This window comes from Notothenia rossii (assembly GCF_949606895.1).
Source record: "Notothenia rossii genome assembly, chromosome: 5".
Lineage (NCBI taxonomy): Eukaryota > Metazoa > Chordata > Actinopteri > Perciformes > Nototheniidae > Notothenia > Notothenia rossii.
In genome coordinates this window covers 39,882,609-39,903,739 of record NC_136903.1, presented here as the reverse complement: position 1 = coordinate 39,903,739, position 21,131 = coordinate 39,882,609, and the positions used below count along the sequence as shown (strand labels likewise).

At 43.8% G+C, this 21,131-nt stretch overlaps 1 protein-coding gene across 1 annotated transcript in view; it reads left to right on the top strand.

Annotated features, from left to right (window-relative positions):
• The window catches only part of LOC307039954 (general transcription factor II-I repeat domain-containing protein 2B-like), a 34,606-nt gene extending 29,010 nt beyond the window's left edge, over window positions 1–5,596 (top strand). Inside the window, exon 2 of the transcript XR_013808371.1 lies at window positions 5,321–5,596. The gene's annotated coding sequence lies outside the window, so the exon portion shown is untranslated. The remainder of the gene's footprint in view (window positions 1–5,320) is intronic.
• The last annotated feature ends 15,535 nt before the right edge of the window (window positions 5,597–21,131 follow it).

Sequence of the window (21,131 nt, the reverse complement as noted above, 5' to 3'; positions counted from 1 at the left end):
TGACGACCGGCGCCAGCGTTTTCCTACCGTGCGAGTATACATCTCATTTTAATTCAAGTGAAATTCGGCTTTATAGTACAAAATTAGAAAGATTAAATATAAGCGACCCATATAATGCACCCGGTGTGCTTTTCAAGAGCATAACCTCCTGCTCTGAAGACGATGTACCCGACTTGCGCTACGCGGACATCCACAGCTATCTTGTAAGCTTTCCATCAGTGTACTCAGGAGACTCCCTCAGAGCTTACAAAAGCTTGGAGGCTTACAAATGGTGTCAGTCCGGCTTCGTAAACAACATTCAACTGTGGAGTCTTACATCCAAAAACTTCGGCATCATCACTGCAAGGGTAAGTATTAAATTATTCCAGTTTGATAGGCAGTGTCACGTTAGCATTGTTTGTTTATTAGCTTGTCTAGCTACGGCAGTGTCACGTTAGCATGTTTGTTTATTAGCTTGGATAGCTACTGCAGTGCGTCTGAAACTAGTTTGTATTTTCGCTTTTTGAAAACTTTTTGTAGCATTGTACTGTATTCCTTCACCCACCTGATATGAAGTGATCACTGCATAAGCGAAAGCAAACGGCCGGGGGGTCCCATCTTTCAGTCTTGTTCAGACGGCTCCTGGCTCTTTTAATCGCTGCGATCCACTTTTCCCTCCTCTCCGCGTCTTTTGGAATGCGATAATAAGATACACCTTTCTTCTTCCCACGCCTATTTGTGCAACCTGGTGCACAGCAGTTATCCACCATCCTCGACAGTCTGCCAGTGCCTGCCAATGAATTTACTGACGCGATTACTGCCAAAATGGCTGCCCCCTTCGTTTCTCGTCACGTGACCAGCATATGTGACATCATCCGCAGGAGCTCTATAGACAAGTTTACGCGACAAACCACGGGTAGCGCCATAACCCTACACAAATGCACTTCATTTCCGCCGGAAGTCTTTTGCACAGCGTCTGTCGGTGTAAACCGGTGTAAACAGTCAGACGGGCACTGGTGTAAACACAGCGATTTCGATGCTAACAGTGATGCTAGCTTGGGAACACGATTCTACTTCTTTGACTGGAGATGGCGTTACTCTCCCCCACCCGAATTCAGTGCAAAACTGGGAGGATAACATGACGACGTGGCCCAGCATAACGTACAGCAAAATTTGCTCCTACTTCATTCAATCCATGGCAATAGATGGAAAAGCAATGGACAGTCTGAAGGCATATCATAAGGCTGCGCACATTCTACTTTGCCCACATGCTCCCGAAAATTGTTGACGATTTTGTTGAGGGAAGGTTACAGTTCTGCAGTAAATATCTCAGCATTTTAAAACCAAAATAAACTGCCTTATTTAGGTCATGCCCACAGGAGCCAACAGTTGTCTGTTGTTTACATAATGCACAATTTACATGATCTCTTTATGCTGTGCAATATATCATATGTGCCTGTACTGTTTGAGTGAAAATAAAGTTTGATGTAATTTCATTTCATTATTGCACTGTTATTGCATTATTGCATTTCATATGTTCCTTAGAGTGCTACAATTTCTTTTAACACAGTTCATCATTCATATTAAGCTCATACTGTACATAAATAACACTGAATGAATTAATTGTTTAGAGGAAACTAAAGAAATGGCTTCAACAAGAAAGATCACATGTTTAATCCTAACAGGTATTACAAATTAAAATATAAAAGCAGCCCACACAATTACATCACTATGAAAATATTCATATATAATATTAAAAAATACAATGCATGCAGTATTTGTTGTGTTTATCTGTATTTAATGAACAACATGGCTGGGTGCTGGGTGCTGGTTTGTGGTCGTAGCACTCTCTATCTAACCACTTGTTCAGGTGCTTTCTCGAGTGATTGCAACCAACTACCGCACACGTAGTTCCCGAACCACTTTTCTTCATGTTGTAATTGTTATATCCTCTTTGTCTCTGCGATATCAGTGCTTTGTCGGCACAACGGAGCTAGCTAGCAAAACAAACCCAGTCCGCCAAAACGGAAGTGCATTGCATCGAAGGGAGGAGTTCAGGATGTAGAGCGGAAACGGCTCAATAACTTGTGTATACGGCGCTGGCCATAACCAGGGAAGAGTGAGGTTTTTTCAAATGAAATGGCTTCCGGTCTCCCCAGCAGAGTGGATTTAAAAGCAACAGCAAGCGGAGGAATCACTAATAAATGTGAGTATTGGGTTTTAACTTACTTTAAAGTAACTAACGTCACACACGTCAAACCCAAGGGGCATTAAAACGTACATTTTCGTTAAAGTCCATGAAATGTCCAAAATAAACGTTATTCTGTGTTAATAAATCGCTTCATCACTTTCCACTGTTTCATTTGACATATCAACATCAATGATTCTTTCCATAAATACCCCCCAAATAACATGAAATGTGTGCCACTTTCCCGTGTTATTCCGCTCCGGTAGAAAAAGCTTGCCAGCCATTAACCCAGCTGTGTGACGTCACACGTGGCAAACACCAGCGTCGTCTGGATTGTTTGTTTTGTATCCTTCTGCTATTTTCGCCCAACATATGTGTAACCGGACCTCGCTAAACTTTTTTTATCTAACAATTCATGATGGTGAAGCGATGTGTAGTTGTGTAGATGTGTAGTCACTCATATCACTGATATGAATACATTACATTCTGCTGTTTATGTCTGTGCTTGTTGGTGGGGTGTCGGGACCTACATTTCGTGCAATGCACTTCTACTGAACCAGTAGGCACAGTGTTCCAACATCCAGGTTCTACTTTATTCTGGTTGATCAGATTAGCATTAAAGATATTACTATCATTAGTAGAGAAGCTGAATTAAAGCCCTAAGAATTTAAAAATACTTTTGAGCTGTGAATGTTTTCTGATTGCTATAAACATTGATCATGGGTGCTGGAAGATTGTGCACAAAACTCGGGTCAGAATTAAGTTACTACAGGTGTTATGCCAGCTTGAGCTAAATGTCACCAGAGTACAGTAAACTTGCCTAGTGACTGAAATATATACAAGTTGAAGTGAAATAAGTAAGGCCAAAAATGAATTACGTCTGAATATCTTTATTATTTTTACCACTTTTAATTACTTGTGGACTCGCACATATACCAAAATAGACTAAATGTACACTGCAATAAAGATCAAATGTTACAAGTGAAAAATTAACAAAAGAACCGTTTTTTATTTATCAAACAGTAAATTAATACAATCTTACAAACTTGTGATTTGGAAAATGTTGTTATATTTACATGTTTCTTTGGAAATATAATATTGTAAATGACGTACTTTGTAAATTATTTACATCATGCGAAACCATTTTAACCAGTTCAGCTGCATGATTTATGTCAAATTACAGATTTGGCCATTGAAATCCCTGATAGCGGCCTCCCGATTCAGGGTAAGTCTTCCGTATCTCGGTTACAGCACATGCAGGCAGCGGGACTCTGATTTTTGGGCCGAGTACACCCCAGCACCAACGTACAAACTGTCGATAAGCTGTATATCGATACTTCCTAATGAAAATAAAGTATACAGATTATAAATATATTTGGAGAAAAATAAAATGTTATGTAGTACTATTATGTAGCAATGGTTACAAATTGGCTTATAACATGATATTTTTATTTTACTTGTACAAAATAAATATGAGGTTGTACATGACTGCTTGACAGAATCATAGACCTCTTATATATTTCCTCACATGTGTAGTTGTTTCTTTTCCCAAGCATACATTGAACTTGCATACACAGAAAACATAAAAGCCAAGCTGTTTTTGACTGCTTGAAAGAGTTTAATGGTATCTTTAAAAGTGTACCATATCTGTAGCGACTAAAAGTATTATATGAAAGCAAAGCTGCAATAGGCAGTTGGGTCAATCAATATTTACTTACTGGTGTAGTGGGCCATCAACTGCTCTGTGTTGTTGTTTGTATTGAAGATACGCTATTTTCAGTGTCCAAACACTGAGACAGCCTTCTCTAAAGCCTGGGTGGCTAATAATGCACCTTGGTTTCTCGTCGGTGTCTTCTGTCTGGTCAGTAGGTTGCAAACTGTCTATTTGTTCCATCACCTGCCAGATCTCTCTGCAGCATACATTCATCTGCAGTGGGCATGCTTTCACAGCATTGACATGTACACCTGAATATTGTTCATAACATAAAAAAAAAACAATATCTGCCGGACGTGTGAGGAACAGATGACAAATTAAGATCGACATTTAGTCCAGGTCAAATTAAATAAAACATAATTTACCATTCAGTATTGCCGACTCGAGTCTCGCCGGCTGCGGAATCCGCTTCTCTTTTACAAGTTTCTGCCTCGTTGTTCGATTGCCGGGCAGGAGGCTCGTACTGATAAGGCAAGATGCCTTGAAGTGAAAGGCTAGCTGGTTCACTCTCTACTTCTGTAACTGAATCCAGATAACCCACCGAATCTGAGCTTGAATGATCGCTGTCGCTGTCGCTGTCTGAAGTTATCGCGTTGCTTGCCATTTGGACTGATTTTATCAAATGGCAATATTTGCCACGTGTGACGTCACCGCTCGTTCGGGAGTGATCGGGGGCGTACTCGGCAAACTTCGGAACCAACATCGGTTTTTAACGTATATGTCATTTAATTATGACCAAACTTTAAACATTTTTATTTTTTTTATTCTGGTGATATCTAAACTACATGTTAAAAAACACCTGTGTTAGATGCATTACATGGCCTTTAAATAATACGGATAAATATGTGACGCTAACTAGCTAGCTGGACGTACTGCACTGTTGTTTACACTTTTTTTAAATTCAATTCAGAAGTTACTAAAGTCATACAGAGATCTTGGCTCTGTTATAGATAAGTTATACTTTATATTACGTAAATAGACCAAGGTGAAAACATTTAGACCGGTATAGCCTACAGTACGGTGGGATTTATAAAATGCTACCCTGACGTGTAGCTGCTGTTAGCTTTATTTATTTCTCTGACATGTTCCAATTTTGTACTGTTTATTAAACTTTGGGACACCATATTTCCACCAGATTTGATCATCTTTTATTTAGGTTAAAGTGTATTTAATTTATCCTAATCCCATAATAAGACAATCAAAAATAGACAGCAGCCTTTTGCTTGATGTTAGTTTGTGCTGTCAGAGGGATGCACGTGTGACTGTCATTTCATCTCTTTAGTTTTTTAAAAACCAGAACAGTACATCATTTAAAATGATCCTTTCGGGATTGTTAGTCTGACATGCTGAGTTACATTTTGCAATAATACTTTTGCAACCCTTTGTTTAATATGATTAATTAACTTTTTTATTTTTGTCTTGTTTTTCTCTGTAATTAGGACAATTCTGGAGAAATGGATCTGCTGGAGAAGGACCCCTAATCTGAAAAGTGCAAAGCGGATCATCAGGACAGAGCTGCCATCTATCTGGACCCCCCGAGGTGCTGGAGAAATGGATCTGCTGGAGAAGGACCCCTAACCCTAGCGGATCATCAGGACAGAGCTGCCATCCACCTGGACCCCCTCCCCGTTGTGCTGAAGAAAGCAAAACGCCGATCAGGAACATCCTCCACCCAGACCTCTGCTTACTGCCGTCCTACAGACTTGTGTCTTAGTTTCAGAATTTGATTTTGTATGTGTCTTTTCTTTTAATAGATATTTAACAATTATAGCTTGAGTTTGTCTGATTCCCCAAATAGCTGCTTCTATATACTTGCTGCACATATAATACAAATAAACAACTTGATAAACACACTTTTGCTGATATTTGTGTTACTGCTGGTGATGTTAAAGTACATGATTGATATCCTCTGTCTCAATGATGAAAGTTATCATAATAGAAGACATGAAACTGCAGAGAGAGGATGGATATATTCTTACCTCTACTTTGTGATTAGATGAAAATACAATGTTAAATAGTAATTGTTAAACACATTGTTAATTTCATTTACTGAGGTTTTATAACCATTGTACATGTGTACATAAGCAGTGGAATAATAGGATATCTCTAGGTCATTCAACTGTCTTCAGTTTAATTTTATTAATACAAAAAAGAGGTAATAGAAAATGTTTCATAGTGTATTTCAGCAGAGCGGGGGGTGCTGCTGGACCTGGAGGTGCTGACCTGGGGTCAGTGGGACATCATCTGGGCAGGTTTAGGGGAAGAAGGAGAATATAAACTGTAATCACAGCAAGATTAGAACACTAATATTGTCAATCAATCTATACAACATGCTTTTGTTCATTTAAAAAACATTTTTTTATTAGTACAAAAAAATTAAGACTTATTTTAAATATGATTAAATGACATTATCTATATTTAATTAATTTGTTAACTTACTAATGTAACATTGCTGGGGGCTAAAGGAACAGCTTCACCTTATTTACCTGGCCATGGTTCTCTTTATTTAATCGCCGACGGTGATCTCCAAAAAATATAAAAGTAAAGTTTCTGGATCCTTTTCAGCTAATTTGCTAGCAGGCTGCTGGAGCAACGCAACCGAACAGCGAGTATCACGTGACGTAAATACGAAGCGCTCCGTAGGCTATACCGTCTCATTTCGTAGGCCGCTCGGTCCAGCCTACCCGGGCCCTTTCTCATTTCATCAAGTCCCCCTCCTCGACTCCTCGGTCCTCCGGTAATGACCGTGACCCGGATATGAATTTCAGCGCGCCATGTTGAAGGACATCTCATTTCTCTAAATGCACTTCGAGGACCGAGGATCGAGCGTCGAGGAGGCTCTCTCGGAGCTATAACCGAGGATACACTGATGGGTCCTCCACCGTCCTCCACGGCTCCTTCGTGGATGCATTTCTGGGAACAGAGATGTTTCAAAGAGTCGTGACGCACGGCCGGACTTATCTCAGCCAATGACAGCTCTGCATGCATCCCCTGGATATTATTTTATTCTGCTTTCATCGCGACGCGATGTTTACAGTGAGAACAGCTGTGAGGTCTGTGCAGAAAGCAGAGCAGTGTGTATAATATCACTCAGTATAACAGGCCTACTCTCTGTATTTGCTTTAGTTTAGTAGATATCTACAAACAAAGAGTATATATCTTTCTAAAACCATTTATTGCTTCACATAATAAAATACACAACGGCTGTAGCCTGTTTTAGGACCTGTAGGTGCGTATCCAGTCTCTGATAGTGTTACGTTATTATGAGTGTGCTCTGTTTGATTCTGAAATTGTATATATTTATATAAATATATACGTGTGTGTGTGTGTGTGTGTGTGTGTGTGTGTGTGTGTGTGTGTGTGTGTGTGTGTGTGTGTGTGTGTGTGTGTCGGCATCTGTAGCCTGTTATTGTCTCATTATACCGCACTTTGAATGAATTAAAAGTACATATATAAGTCGTCATGAACACATCTGTCCATCAGACAGAGGGCTGCTGTGCCTCCTGTCATCATTAATGGACGTCTCTTTAAAATGACCGCTCAGAGGAGAGGAGTTCTCATTTCTCTAACCGCCTGCTGCTTCCCCTCCTCTCTCCTCGGTTCCCCTCCTCGGCTCCTCCGCTCGCATCTCCTGTGGGCGGGACTAAGTCTCGAGGATAGGAGTCGAGGAGGGGAGTCGAGGAGGGGAGTTAGAGAAATAAGAAAGGGCCCCGGTCTACGTGGGCTGGGTCCTCCGTGGACCGCGTAGGCTGCGTACTCTGAAGGGTCCAGCCCCTGAATTGAGACACGGCCAGTGTGTTGGTTATAGGAAGACCGGAAGCTGTGTGGTTAATAAAAACCAGCGCTGATAAAAACATGTTAGTAGTAAGATTCATCCCGCTTTCATCTCATTAGTATGCATAGAGGGTGACAGGTGCTGTGACAGGTCACACCTCTACCTACTTATGCTAATGAGCTAAGTCCCGCCTCCCTTTGTTCGAGGTGTGAGATCTCAAGTAGGTGTGATATCCTAAGTAGGTGTGAGATCCGTCGATAGGAGGGGGTTGATGTGTATTCACAGGTGTGAAAAGCCCCCACTGTTGCACCTTATGGTGTATCATAAAAAATGTTTCAATCACATTAGTATGCATAAAAAGTGACAGGTGGGCCCGCCCCCAAGTCTATTAAAACAAAATGCCGCTTCCATCACATTAGTATGCATAAAAGTGACAGAAGGGCCCGCCCCAATTATGTGATGTCAGAAGACCGAGGGGGTGGAGTGAGATAAAAAAAAAAGAACCCTGTGCAGATAAAAAGCCAGTCATTTCCAATCATCAAGTCATCTCTCCAAAATGAAAAAATGGCCAAGAGACGCCTCGATATGGGTTTAATCAGCGAGACGCCTGTGACAACTTACCGCCATTCGTCCGGAGCGCCAGTCAAGAAACGGATGCAGTATCTGTGCCGGGTTCAAACACCTCCGGTCGAAGATCTTGAAGAGAAATGGCTTCTGGAAAATGAACATGTTTGGGGATACGTATTCAACTATATGGCGAATGAACTGCATTTCTACAACCTGAAGAATGGAGAAACGTATGGACCCCACAGTGTTAAAGCGACGTTGACCTCAACAGATTGGGCTGTGTTAACTCTGGTGTCTTCCAGAGATCTCCACGCAACCATTGTATCGGAAGAAGTAGTGCATCAAGAAAATACTGTGAAACCAGCGGTGTACAAGATATTTGCAACAAAAAGCAAAGAAACGCAAACAAAAAGCGAGATCAGAGAAGAGTTCTCACCGTTACCCCTCAATGTGGAGGAAGAAGAAGGAAATATCCCCCCGCCGCCAGAAGTGAAAAGAGTCCTGACAAGCACCGTCTGGGAAACTAAAAGCGGACCATCTGGACGATGGTATTACCGAGCAAGCCGTTTGCTGACGCAGGGGAAGGACCCCTCTGATGATTTTGTTTTGGAGTATTTCAACTCTACATGCGGGGTTTTTCAAACATCCTTGCGGGTGCCTCTGACTGCTTGGCTGAAAATGATTGATGAGAAATCTACAAAGCTTAAAGAACTTTTTAAACAGAGTCAGACATCGATGGACATTATACTGGTGAAAAAGACTCTCACCTATGCAGATGACTCCTCCTCCCACTCAGCATAACAAGTCCCACCCCCCTCCCCAGATCATTTAAAAGTAAGGACCGCTCAAAGACATTCACTGAACACTAACCATGGATCTGAGAAAAAACAAGTCTCTCCCCGCGAGTTGCAGCCTGGAACAAACGCCTGGAGGACCCCCATCATCTCCAACAAGCTGGAAACCCTATATCGACTATGGTGTTGCTGCCATTGATGTTACTGGTTGGCTGGATATGGATCAACCTCCATCTACTCCATCCGTGTCTCCAGGGAAATCAACAGCTTCTTCACACTCCCCGGTAGCAGACATTGAATCGCCATGCTTTTCTTATGCTCCAGAGGGTGATGCTGCAGAAGGTACTAGGACGGCTTCGTTCCTGAATACGGTAAAAGCTGTAGTGGTTCATCTGCTGGACAGGGTCCTACATCTGTACAGAAAGGAGAAATGTTACGGATGTCAAGTCGACCATCCCAGTCAAATTCAACATGAGTGTTTGTTTCCGACCGAAGAATACTATCTGGATCGACACTATGATGAAGTGGTAAAGAGACTGTGGACCGTTCGTTTCATTCCAGCCATTCGGGACGCTCTACACCAGAGCCACCTTCATGTGTCGGGGAAGAGGATCTTTGGAGCTGCTGAGGCGATTCTGCACAATCTCAGAAACACAAGACTCTTTGAGGCTAAAATCGACAAGTTTTACAAACGGCTCGACGAGACCCAGACAAAGAACATAACAGCAGCCTGGGACTCTTGGCAGCAATAGGAAGAGTTTGATAGTTTTTTTTTTCGTAAAAGTATGTTTTTTTATTTTATCTGTTTTATTTTTATTTTACTTGATCTAGTGTGTCCTTCCTAACAATCCCGTTTGTGCTTTTAAAATGTTTTTTTATTCTCTGTTTGGAGAAAAGGTTTTTTTGATATATGTGCCAAATCAATAAAATGCGTTGTAAGAAACACTGTTGTACTCATTACCTCACTGGTGCTGTAACGGGGAACATGTCTGAGAAACGTGTCATGCGAAGGGTGTATTACACTCCGTCTAATCCAGGGAGTTTAGGGGGCGTTGATAAACTCCATAGAGCTGTACAGATTGAAACGGGTAAACAAGTAAATGTAGAGAAAGTCAGAGAATTTTTATCTGAACAGAATGCATATACTTTGCATAAGCCGTCTAGGGTGAATTTTGTAAGAAACATAGTTTTCGTACTCAGACCGCTACAACAATTTCAAGCTGATCTCTGCGATATGCAGTCGCTGTCCAAACATAATTATGGTTTTAATTATTTGTTAACAGTCGTAGATGTATTTTCGAAAAAAGCCTATGCTCAGGCAATCAAGAAGAAGACTGGTATAGAGGTTGCCCAAGCCTTTGATACAATTTTAACACACAGTCAGATTCCTAAAAAGATACAAACAGACGCCGGGAAAGAATTCTTTAACAAAGCCTTATTGAAGAAACGAGGTATTGTACATTATGCAACAGCCAGTGATATGAAGGCGTGTGTGGTAGAGAGATTTAACCGTACGCTGAAAACTAAAATGTGGAGGTATTTTACAGCTAAAAACACTCATAGATATATAGACGTCTTACCTGAATTAATTGAAAGTTACAATAATAGTTATCATCGCAGTATTAAAATGACACCACTGCAGGTGACCAAGGAAAATGCGGCTCAAGTGTTTCGCAACCTGTACACCCCCTCCAGCCATGGTAAAAAAGCTGCTACGAAAATGAACTTTAAGGAGGGTGAGCTTGTAAGAATATCCAAATTGAGAGGGGTCTTTGATAAAAAATATGAGCAGAGTTATACGGACGAATTATTTACGGTGTCTGAAGGCATACCTCGTCAACCACCTGTTTACAAACTCAAAGATTATGATGGAGAAGAGATCAAGGGGACTTTTTATGAGAAAGAGTTACAAAAAGTGAAGGTATCAAGTGACAAGGCTTTTCAAGTGGAGAAAATTCTGAAAAGACGTGTGTTGAGGGGGAAAAAACAAATGTTTGTATGCTGGAAGAACTGGCCCGAGAAATTCAACAGCTGGGTTGAGACTGGCGCCATCAAGGATGTATAAAAACAAACAGACTCAACGCTCAGTCCTTCATTACAGCCATGGAGATAAATGAAGGGTTCTACATTACGCTGCCGTCCAATGCCAGCCTTGATGTATTTCAAAACAATACAAGCTCTAGTTATCAGGTAAACCTAGCACAACCTTTACACTTGGACGGTTCGTGGCAGGTCGCCATGACAGAAATGTCATACCCCCACACCTGGTATAACATGCCTTTAGAAGTAGCCTATTTTGAATGGATAAAGAAACCAAAAGCCCCCGCGATAGCGAGCAAGTTAAAGCTTCAAATGTTTCGAGGAGGTTACTATAGTAGCATAAGTCAGCTCATGGTGGAACTCGAGTCCTGCTTCAGAAAAATTGACTCAGGTGTTAGTTTGTATTATAGTCCAATTCACAGGAAAATTGAATTTCAAGGAGATGGACAATATCGTTTTCGCTTTCCAAAAACCGTGGTTTATATGCTTGGAATAAAACCAGACCAGTGGCTCAAAGTTGATGATAAATCAGCAGCCCACCCCGCAGATATAAATGCAGGCGTAACTCATCTCTACTGTTATAGTAACGTGGTCAGTCACCAGCGGGTAGGTGATGCTTTTGCTCCTCTCCTGAGAACCGTAGATATAAAAGGGACATTCGGCGACACCATCACCCAGTATTTTAGTCCTGCGTACTACTTGCCGGTAACAAAAACGCATATTGAGATACAGATAGAGATAAAAAACGATCAGAACGAGCCGATAAAGTTTACCTACGGCAAGAGTGTAGTGAAACTTCATTTCCGACCTTCAAAAGCCGGGCAATCTTTTGCAAAACGATGATTCATCACGATCCACACCGTTTTGTGAGTTACTATGAAAATCAAGCTGGGGGGTCCTTGCCTGGTTTTTATGGAACACCAGTTATGTACGGCCGAGGTATTGGTTCTATATTCTCCAGATTATTTCGTTTTGTAGCCCATCTGGTGAGAAAGGGATTTGCCATAGCTAAACCTCATCTGAAATCGGCGGCCAAATATATTGCATCAGATGTTATCAATAAGGCGGTCCATAAATGTAGCAGCCAATCAGATCAGGGGTCTCAAGAAGGAGCAGGAGGTCTGATGGTTTTAGCAAGAAGGGCCAGGAAGAGACCTCCAGGAAAACGGGTTCCGGCCGGCGTTAAAAAGGGGAAGCACACAGTCAAGAGAAAATCATTAGGGAAAAAACACCCACGAAGAAGGAACGTATTGGGGAGAGATATATTTTAGAGTGTTAAATATGGCTCTTTTACATCACAAATCTGCTGAATGCAGTATGGCTGAGCTGGATTTATTTTCGGCTCCCATGACGCAGCTTTCTATCGATGAAAAACACTACACAGAGTGTCAAGGGGAGAACACTGAGGCATGAACTCAATTGCACGACTCAAAACTCAGACTCAGATAGCGTTTCAAAATAAAGACTTTACTGGAATTTGCACAGTAATAAAAACAAGGAAAACAAAACCACTCTTTCGAGGAAAACTATAATGCGATCTATAGCATAGGTCCGTGAAAGGTCCGTGAAAAGGTCCGTGAGGTAAGCCGATACGTGGTCTTCGAGAGACAACGAACTGACAATTAACAGGAGGGAGCTAACACAATATATACACAGGTAAAGGGGACACAGTTGGAAACAATCAGGGCGGGGAAAATAATCAAGGACGCAGGAGACAGAAAAGGGGCGGGGAGCGTGGAGGCCTGAAATGAGAGGAAGAAATAATTAAGGGTATAGACATAAAGCACAAGACAAAGGGACATGACAACTCTAACATAAAGAATAAACTTTTACAATAAGTTTCTTGGACATGACAGTACCCCCCCTTCTAGGGACGGCTCCTGACGGCCCAGGCTCCTCTGAGTTGAGGCGGTCAAAATCCTCAATGAGGCTTTTGTCCACGATGAAGCGGGAAGGAATCCATTGCCGCTCCTCAGGACCATAACCCTTCCAGTCAACCAGTAACTGTCGCCCTCTACCCCTTTTCCGACTAGCCAATAGTGACTTGACCGTGTAAACCGGACCTCCATCGATCATCCGGGGGGGCGGGGGGGGTTTGACGGTGGGAACCATAGCGCTCTCCTTCAATGGTTTTAATTTCCCTACATGGAAGGTGGGATGTACCTTCATGGCCCTGGGAAGCCGTAGTCTCACTGAGACTGGGTTTATGACCTTGGTGATGGGAAAAGGACCCACAAACCGGGGAGCCAGTTTTCGGGAGAGTACGTGGAGGGGAAGGTCTCGTGTAGAGAGCCAGACTTTTTGGCCTGGCTGGTATACAGGGGCTGGTCGGCGTTTTCGGTCTGCTGCTCTTTTAACCAGTTGTGAATTTCTGCAGAGTATCTTCCTAGCCGCAGCCCACACGCGCCGACAACGCCTGACCAGAGCGTGGGCAGACGGGACCGTGACCTCCCTCTCCGTGGCTGGGAACAGTGGCGGTTGGTAGCCATAAACACAGTGAAACGGGGACAGGCCCGTGGCAGAAGTAGGGAGGATGTTGTGTGCATACTCAACCCAGGTGAGGTGCTCGCTCCAGGAGGATGGATTCTGGGACACCAGGCAGCGCAGGCAGGTCTCCAGTTCTTGATTTAGGCGCTCTGTCTGGCCGTTAGACTCCGGATGATATCCAGACGAGAGACTGACCGTGGCACCGATGAGGCTGCAGAACTCCTTCCAGAAGCGTGACACAAACTGGGGGCCCCGGTCGGAGACAATATCCTTAGGGAAACCATGAAGCCGAAACACATTCTGCATCATGACCTCCGCCGTTTCCTTAGCTGAGGGCATCTTTGGCAGAGCAATGAAATGTGTCATTTTGGAAAATCTGTCCACTACCGTGAGAACTGTGGTTTTACCTCTAGAGAGGGGCAGGCCAGTGACGAAGTCCATGGAGATCTCTGACCAGGGCCTGTTGGGAATAGGGAGTGGTTGTAATAACCCTATTCGCGACCTGGAAGAGGTCTTGTTTCGAGCGCAGATAGGGCACGCCTCCACATACTCCTTCACCTCCTTCTCCATGGATGTCCACCAGAAACGTTGTTTAACGATGAACATAGTTCTCTTGACTCCGGGGTGACAGGTGAGCAGCGAAGTGTGAGCCCAGTGGATCACCTGTGGTCGCTCGGCCTCCTGAACAAAAATCCGGTTAGGCGGGCAACCCCTTGGTGCAGGAGCTCCAGCATTGGCACGTATTACCTCCTTCTCTACTGGCCAAGTCAGCGCTCCTACCACCCGGTTCAATGGGATGATGGGTTCCGGCTCCTTGGCTGCAGGCACAGGGTCAAACAGACGGGACAGAGCGTCAGGCTTGACATTCTGAGACCCCGGCCTGTAGGAAAGAACAAAGTCAAAACGGTTGAAAAACAAGGTCCACCTAGCCTGGCGGGAGTTCAGTCTTTTGGCCTTTCTGATGTACTCCAGGTTTTTGTGATCGGTCCAGACCACAAAAGGATGCTCGGCTCCCTCCAACCAATGCCTCCACTCTTCCAACGCTAACTTCACGGCCAGCAACTCACGGTTTCCCACGTCATAATTTCTCTCTGCCGGGGAGAGCTTCCTGGACAGGAAGGCGCAGGGGTGAAGTTTGTTGTCCTTCTGTTGTTGCTGGGAGAGGACCGCTCCCACCCCCTCGTTGGAGGCATCCACTTCCACCACGAACTGGCGAGTGGGATCCGGCATGGTAAGTATGGGGGCAGTGGTGAACATCTTTTTCAGCCGAGAAAAAGCCTCCTCAGCCTGAGGAGACCACACAAAAGGCACCTGAGGGGACGTGAGGACATGAAGAGGGGCTGCAATAGCGCTGAAGCTCCGCACAAAACGTCTGTAAAAATTTGCAAAGCCTAAAAACTGCTGCACTTTTTTGCGAGAGTCAGGGGTAGGCCAACAGGCTACTGCGCTAACCTTCTCTGGGTCCATCATAACCTGACCTGGGGAAATGATGAAGCCCAAAAAAGTGACTGTTTCCACATGAAAATCACACTTTTCAGCTTTGACAAACAACTTATTTTGGAGCAGTTTCTGTAGAACCAGGCGGACATGTTGTTTGTGGGTGTGAAGGTCAGGGGAGTAGATCAGAATGTCGTCCAGATAAACAAAAACGAAACGGTTCAGAAACTCCCTCAACACGTCATTGATCATAGCCTGGAAGACTGCAGGAGCGTTTGACAATCCAAACGGCATGACCAGGTATTCATAATGTCCTGAAGGGGTGTTAAAACCCGTCTTCCATTCATCGCCCTCCCTGATCCTGACCAAATGATAGGCGTTCCGCAGGTCTAATTTGGTGAAAACCTTGGCTTCCTGAAGCTGCTCGAAAGCGGACGAGATGAGAGGGAGGGGGTACCGGTTTTTAACCGTAATGTCATTGAGAGGTGAGTAGTCGATACAGGGCCTAAGAGACCCATCCTTTTTGCCCACGAAAAAAAAACCTGCCCCTGCTGGGGATGAGGAATGACGAATAAGCCCTGTCTTGAGGGAGGCATCAATATAGTCCTTCATGGCCTCTTTCTCAGGTCCTGAAATTGCATAAAGTCGACCCTTAGGAATGGGAGACCCGGCAATTAAGTCAATAGCACAGTCATAGGAGCGGTGAGGAGGAAGAGCCAGAGCTTTGGACTTACTAAAAACTTCACTAAGGTCGTGGTAGCAGGAAGGAACTGAAAGTACATCCGGAATATATATTTTTGGGACTGTATCCTGCCTAACACTCCCAGTGTTACATCCCCTGTCAATCTCTGCTACCTGCTTAAAACAGAGATCAATGCAATTCTTTCCCCACCCCTCCACCCTCCCAGATTGCCAATCTATGTGAGGGTTATGAAGTTTCAACCAGGGAAAACCCAAAATGAGTGGATGTTGGGCTGAGTTAAATAAGTGAAAAGACATTGTCTCATGGTGGTTATCATTACATCTTACTTCTAAAGGCTCCGTTTGGTGAGTCACTTTAAACAACAGCCGCCCATCGAGAGCACTCGCTTCAAGAGGCTGGGGTAGAGGTTTAGTTTTTATGTCCCATTTTTTAACTAAACCCCAATCCATAAGACTTTCGTCCGCCCCTGAGTCAATGAGAACACCATGAGTAACTACATTGTCTCTGATTTTTACCTGGATCCGGGTCAGGGTGCGAGGAGGAAAGTCAGAGGAAGAGATCCGGCTCACCAACGTACTCCTCTTCATTGGTGAGCCTCCTCTTTTACCGGACAAGCCGCTTGTGGGTGTCCGCGCTGCCCGCAGTAGAAACACAGGCCTTCCTTGAATCGACGCTGACGTTCTGCCAGCGAAAGCTTGGCGCGGCCCAACTGCATTGGCTCCTCCACGGAGCCAGGGGGCGCTGTTGTCCGGAACGCAGGTGGTGAGGGGTGACGGGACCTCCAAGAAGAAGTAATATCCAGCGGCGAGCGTCTCCTCTGGAGAGGTGGATCAACCGCATCCTTGGATTTATTCCTTCTCCTCTCCGTCAAACGATTGTCTATTCGTAAAGCCATGGATATGACAGAGTCCAAATCAGCGGGCAGATCGAGAGGCGCCAGCTGGTCTTGTAAAGAATCCGAGAGACCGCTGACGAAAGCGTCAAACAATGCAGCGGAGTTCCAGCCGCTGTCGGCTGCCTTAGTCCGGAACTCGATGGCGTAGTCAGCCACACTCCGCTGATGTTGTCGCAGCTTGATCAGAGCCCGAGCTGCTTCCCTGCCCGGCGTGGTTTGATCGAAGGTCTTCCTCATAGTGTCTATGAAGTTCTCCAGAGACCCGCAGATAGGCGAGCCTCGGGACCATTCTGCCGTGGCCCACGCTGCTGCTCGGCCGGAGAGATGAGAGATCATAAAAGCCACTTTGGAAATGTCCGTGGGAAAAGCAGCCGGTTGGTGGTGATAGTGTAACTCACACTGCACGATGAACGGCCGGCAGCCTTCTGAGTCCCCGGAGTACCTTTCGGGTGGAGCCAGACGCATGGAAGCACTGTGCGGCTCAGTAACCCGGTTGGGATCGAATCCGGTCACCGCTGGAACCGGAGGAGTCGTAGGAGGAGAAACAGCCTGCAGGTGAGTGAGCACACGCTGAACCTCTGCTGCCAGTAGATTAACTTGGGTCGTCAACGATGTTTGTAGTTCCCCCTGGCTGCTGGTTAGATCCTGCACTCCCTGCTGCATGGTGGCCATACGCTCCTCTTGTTGCCCAAGACGTTGGCCCTGAGAACGGATAGCGTTCTTAATCTGATCTGAGTCGGCTGAGTTCATTTTGATGGTCAGTTCGTACTGTCAAGGGGAGAACACTGAGGCATGAACTCAATTGCACGACTCAAAACTCAGACTCAGATAGCGTTTCAAAATAAAGACTTTACTGGAATTTGCACAGTAATAAAAACAAGGAAAACAAAACCACTCTTTCGAGGAAAACTATAATGCGATCTATAGCATAGGTCCGTGAAAGGTCCGTGAAAAGGTCCGTGAGGTAAGCCGATACGTGGTCTTCGAGAGACAACGAACTGACAATTAACAGGAGGGAGCTAACACAATATATACACAGGTAAAGGGGACACAGTTGGAAACAATCAGGGCGGGGAAAATAATCAAGGACGCAGGAGACAGAAAAGGGGCGGGGAGCGTGGAGGCCTGAAATGAGAGGAAGAAATAATTAAGGGTATAGACATAAAGCACAAGACAAAGGGACATGACAACTCTAACATAAAGAATAAACTTTTACAATAAGTTTCTTGGACATGACACAGAGGTCCTTCCGTTGTCTGCCATTACAGATGACGGACCCATTGAATTTTTCATTCCCGGGGACGGGGATAAATACCTCGATATGAATGACACCTTGATGCATCTCAGGATCAAAATAACCAACGCAGATGGGACTAATTTGGCAGCTGATGCCCCCGTGGCCCTCGTTAATTATCCACTGAATACAATTTTTAACCAATGCGACGTTATTCTAGGGGACAGGCTGATTTCTCAGTCCAGCTCGACTCATCCGTACAGAGCAATGATTGAAACGCTATTGAATTACTCTGATTCTACTTTAAAAACTCAGTTCACTGCCGGTTTATTTTATAAAGACACCGCGGGAGCTATGAACTCCATAGTGATCGCCAATGGCCCTAACAAGGGTCTAGTAAAGAGAGCTGTATTCACAGCTGAATCTCGAGAACTCCATCTAATGGGGGCCCTGCACACCGATATATTTTTCAGCGAAAGGTGTCATGTCTCACAAATTATGTTAGTTAGTTTTTGTCTTGGTCTAGTGATTTTCCCCTTTATTTTTGAATAGTAACCTTCCCTCTCGTTTCAGATACTCTGACCTCCCTTCCTTGTGTGTCTCCCACTCCTGTGATTGTCGACCCCGCCCCTGATTGTTTCCACCTGTTCTCCATTACCTGGTGTATTTATTGTCCTCGTCTCCCTTTGTCCTGTGCCAGTTCGTTTCGTCCCTTGTGACTACCACCAGCATTAGCAATCCAGGATTAACCCCAAGCAGAGCTTTGAGCCACGTCTTGTTTAAGTATTTTTGTTGTTCATGCTCCTAGTGTTTTTCCTCTTTAAGAGTGATTTTGTTTTTGTACCACTATCGTTGAGCTTTGGTTTGAATAAAACCTTTTTTTTGTTAAATTCTGTGAGTTGTGCATTTGAGTTCATACCCGTTTAATCAGTCGTAACAAGAGGCTTCTCCTGAACTCTGTAGATTTGAGAATCAAACTCACCAGATCTAACGATGCGTTTACTCTCATGTGTGCAAATGATTCGACATACCGTCTAAAAATACTGGGGGCCTCACTTTTTATCAAGAAAGCCACCATCTCCCCTGCTGTGCGTTTAGGTCATGCTGCGGCTCTGATGAGAGGGAACGCCCTCTATCCTTTATCTCGCGTGAATATCAAAACATACAGCATCCCGGTGAATTCCAGAATATGCACCCAAGAAAATCTCTTTCTGGGTAATATGCCTAAATACATAGTATTGGGTATGGTAAATCACGAAGCCTTCACCGGAAGGAGAACGCTTTCACCTTTTGATTTCCTTCATAATGATATGGAATATCTGGCTTTATGTCAGGACGGTAGGCAAGTACCGGCCAAAGCATTCCAACCTCAATTTAACCAGGGGTCTTCAGTCAGAGTTTTACAACATGTTTACGGCTACAGGGAGACACATGAAAGACTTACCTCTGTGTATCGACCGAGAGGATTTCGAACAAGGATACTCGTTATTCGTATTTAATCTCACTGCAGGGGAAGATGCTGACGCATTGTCCCCGATTACAAGCGGTAGTTTAAGACTGGAAATGAGATTTCGAGTACCGCTACCACAGACTACCACTTTAATCGTATATTCTTGTTTTGATTCGATTCTGGAGATTAATTCAAAACGTCAAGTGTTGGTAGATTATTACTAAGAAGATATTACTCCATGAATAATCATCAATTGGATAGTCTGCTGCGTCATATGGTGGGAGACTCTTTTGGTGGGGTGTGGGCGTCAGATCAGCTACCCCAAGTAAAACAATTATTTAGATACCCTGTATACATGATTGTAAATACCCACCCCTCCCACATGCCGGGAGAACACTGGCTAGCAGTGAGCTTAGAGGAGGACGATGTGGGGACTTTTTTTGATTCTTTTGGCTTTCCTCCCGATTTTAGTCATTACCCCAAAAGCATCCTCCAATTTCTAGAAAAACAATGTAAAACTATTTTACACCACAATCAACAGCTTCAGAATGTCATGTCTACAGCCTGTGGTCAACATTGTGTTTTCTACCTGTGTAAAAGAGCGTCTGGGTTGTCTTACGAAAATGTGTTGTCTCTGTATCAAGTTGATGTGATAAAAAATGATGCTGCTGTAACTAATTTTGTGAAAAAATACCAACGGTGTGAGAGACGTCATAAAGACACTCATTTTAACCACAGTGTTTGCTCTCTACAAATGTTTAAAGATTGTTACAAAATGTAGAAAATACAAATAAAAAGGTCTGAAGACAAAATTAATTCAGGTGACTCTGTCTTTTATTGAAAAAAAATAGAATACAACTTTATGGGGTAAAATGTAACCAGCTGGGGCTTATTTTTCTATCTTTCCTTATTCTTTTCTTCTTAAGAGGGGCACTCTGAGGTTCTTCCGCATCTGCGGTGTCTAGGGTTCCTGACACCTCACGGCTGAGGGTCGTTGGAGATGACTTATTATTTCCTCTTCTTCTTCTTCTTTTGGACATATTTTCTCCATATAGTTCGCCCTCTTTGACTACACGATATTGTTCACGAGCTTGTAGGTTTTGAAAAGCTGATAGAGGAATGTTGAGCTCATTCATACTATTTAAAAAAAAAAAACAGCCTTTAGGCTCCTGGACATTTGTTTTATACGAGGACGACAGATGTCTAAATAAATCTAACATGTGTGAACCTTTTACAGCTCTACCCTTTTCTACAAATTCCCCCGTGGGGGTCAATCCATCTGTACTCGTGACTAATTTACTCATAATGTAGGCTACTCTGCATTCTTACGGTAACGCTTAGGGAGGTGTTGAAGTACCTCGTTCTTTATTTTATCATTGGACATGTCATCCTTTTCTTCTCCTTTTACCAACCCCGTGTCTTCGGGTAGAGTTAAAGCAATATGTCGTTCCTCCTGCCCGTCTTGTTTGAGTAAGGTGAGATATCGCTGCAGCAAGCCGTTGTATTTTCTTATTTTTTCATAAGAGGGTCCTGTTTCGTTTAACACCGCTCTCATTTTTTCATCCAGAGCATCTTCGGCAGTGCGTCTCATTGTTTCCTTACTATGGGGGTTAGTTACACCCGCCTGATTGAGTTGATTAAACTGGTGAGGTGATAACAAAAACATCTTTTGACTCATGATCGAATGAGTCCTCCTAAAAGCTGCGCTAAAACGGGAATCACAGCACCTAGCAGAGGCAGAAGAAAGCCTCCAGATTGATTTCTTAAGGCCTTAAATTTAGTTTTAAAATTGGCCTTTTTATTGGCCTAGAGTTTGATAATCTTCTTTAGTTTTTTCAGTTTGTTATACTGGGCGCCAGATAGTGGAA